Raw genomic sequence first — 2,832 nt, 5'->3', positions numbered from 1 at the left:
GATGGATGTATGCTAGGATTTAGAGGGACTCCTATGCATTGAAGAGACTTTAATATAAAACAAAATCTTGGACCATGCAGGAATGCAATCCAGTGAACCAAAATTAATAACTCCAAAATGAGCCATTTTAGTGAAACTATGCTGGGTTTTCAGAAACGTAATGGTAACGTACTCCGTATTCACTCTGGTATCCTTGCCGAAGTCCTTGCCGCGCATGTTTATGAAAATTTTGTGTCATCCGTAATTGAAGACATTGATAGGTTCAATGAGTTTAAGGATTTTCCTATAGAAATATCAGATGAGGATTTTGATTGATGGGCTTCAACCCAGGACGACGAGAGGGTAGTTCGGCTTCCGATACCCCGTTGTCCGAACGGTTGTTTCATGTCTTCGATTTTATGATAAAAAAATGCCGTTAAGCCTGCTCTGAGTGACTCTGAGTATCTTAAGATTCAATACGTGCAAACCATCGCGGCTGCCGAAAAAAGTGTAAACGCAATTGTTTGTCCTATTTTCGTAGATTGAAGAACCGATGTCTATCCGTTCTAACATCTAAATACAATTATTTCACCGACTTGTCCTCATCAGAGTTTGAAGATCTTTTGAACTCTCGTTTTTCGGCCGAAGAATATTCTTTCAGCCATTGTACTTCGGCAATTTAATGGTTTTCGTTCAAGGTTTGGCACAGTTTCAAGTGTTGTAAGATATTTATTATTACTACAAATCGCAAATGCCAATTATACAAATCTACGATTTAAATAACAATCCACTTGCTATAATTTCATTAGGGCAAGCCAACTTATGTTTAACGAAGACTATTTTCTGCTCTGGGAATACGAAGAACTGATCGCTATGCCTTGTTTAATAGAAATGTTTGGATTGGTTTAAGTCAGCTTTCGTTTTCAAAACTAACTGTGGAGGTGCAAAACACCTGTTAAATCGGTTCCCGGCGAATCAACACTCAGCAGCTATCACAAAAGACTGTGACATGCAGCAAGGATGATTTGAGTAGCATGCCTTATGTTCATTCACCGGAAACCAGAGGCATGATCAAACTATTGATTAACAACAGTGCATTTTTCCTTCTCCTTGATCGATTTACCAACGTGGATTTTTCGTTCGTTTAAGATGCGATTGTAATAGAAAGTACAGTTGATGATTAAACAGTGCATATAAAGCATGGATTCTCACGCGCCTCGCGAATTATTACCTATGAAGAGACTTTAATATTAGACAAAATCTTGGACCATGCAGCGAATGCACAGTGGTCCAGAAATGCAATCCAGTGGACCAAAATTAATAACTTAAAAATGAGCCATTTTAGTGAGTTTGTGTCTTGGGAAATGTTTTTTGGAATGAAAGCTGCCATCTTTTGGTACAAAAACAGAAATGTACTAAACTTATACTTCGGTAATTTAATGGTTTTGTTTCAAAATCTTTAAAGCTTCTTGTTTTGTAAGATATTTATTATGACTACACTACAAGTCGCAAATGCCATGATACAAATTCACGATTTAAATAACAATCCGCTTGCTATAATTTCATTAGGCCAAGCACAAGTTAGATTAGGATAAGTAAGAATCCTACAGCCTATTGATTTTGATCAATTAAAAGATATAATAAACAGTTTCAATAAATTAGTAAATTTGAAAATGTTAATAACTAGTCCGCTTCGAAATTGTAGATTTTCCATGAAGTCTGACTGGTTCACAGGCGTAATTTGTGATCAGTGCGATCCCTATCACGAGCGAACTCACGGATAGCTATCATTATGAGAATGTGCTCTTCCCACCTTCACTAAGGATCAAGAAGGTAGTCGAACGAGACTTTCACCGCGACTTTTAATGCTTTAAAAAAAAAAACACTAACTTAACCCTAAGTTGCGAAACTTACGTTTAACGAAGGAGAACTAGTCGCTATGACTTATTTAATAGAAATATCTTAGATTGGTTTAAGTCAGCTTTCGTTTTGAAAACTAACTGTGGAGGTGGAAAACACCTGTTAAATCGGTTCCCGGCGAATCAACACTCAGCAGCTATCACAAAAGAACGCGACATGCAGCAAGGATGATTTGAGTAGCATGCCTTATGTTCATTCGCCGGAAACCAGAGGCATGATCAAACTGTTGATTGAAAAAAAAAATCCTTTCTCCTTGATCGATTTGCCAAAGTGGATTTTTCGTTCGTTTAAGATGCGATTGTAATAGAAAGTACAGTTGATGATTAAACAGTGCATACATCATGGATTCTCACGCTCCTCGCAAATTATTGCCTATGTGATAATCTTCCGATAAATGCAAGCCTGGGTAACGGATAGCTATCGCGAACGAACTCACGGATAGCTATCATTATGAGAATGTGCTCTTCCCACCTTCACTACGGAATCAAGAAGGTATTCGAACGAAACTATCACCGCGAGTCTTTTAATCTGAATTCCTTTTTTTTTAAACGCTAACTCAACCCTAAGTTGCAAAACTTACGTTTTACGAAGGTTACTTGCTGCTGTGGGAATACAGAGAACTAGTCGCTGTGACTTATTTAATAGAAATATCGTAGATTGGTTTAAGTCAGCTTTCGTTTTGAAAACTAACTGTGGAGGTGGAAAACACCTGTTAAATCGGTTCCCGGCGAATCAACACTCAGCAGCTATCACAAAAGAACGCGACATGCAGCAAGGATGATTTGAGTAGCATGCCTTATGTTCATTCGCCGGAAACCAGAGGCATGATCAAACTGTTGATTGAAAAAAAAAATCCTTTCTCCTTGATCGATTTGCCAAAGTGGATTTTTCGTTCGTTTAAGATGCGATTGTAATAGAAAGTACAGTTGATGA

General features: G+C 37.7%; 1 long non-coding RNA gene across 1 annotated transcript; it reads left to right on the top strand.

Annotated features, from left to right (window-relative positions):
* Window positions 1-335: 335 nt before the first annotated feature.
* LOC135697461 (uncharacterized) lies at window positions 336-2,510 on the top strand. Its single transcript, XR_010517425.1, has 2 exons — window positions 336-414; window positions 451-2,510. It is a non-coding gene; the product is annotated as an uncharacterized LOC135697461 (long non-coding RNA).
* The last annotated feature ends 322 nt before the right edge of the window (window positions 2,511-2,832 follow it).

The sequence above is a fragment of the Ochlerotatus camptorhynchus genome, unplaced genomic scaffold (genome assembly GCF_037179485.1).
Source record: "Ochlerotatus camptorhynchus isolate MF236.1 unplaced genomic scaffold, CSIRO-AGI_Acam_v1.1 ptg000007l, whole genome shotgun sequence".
NCBI classification, from domain to species: Eukaryota; Metazoa; Arthropoda; class Insecta; order Diptera; family Culicidae; genus Ochlerotatus; species Ochlerotatus camptorhynchus.
Note: the sequence above shows the minus strand (reverse complement) of the source record. Positions and strands in the feature narration are given on the sequence as shown.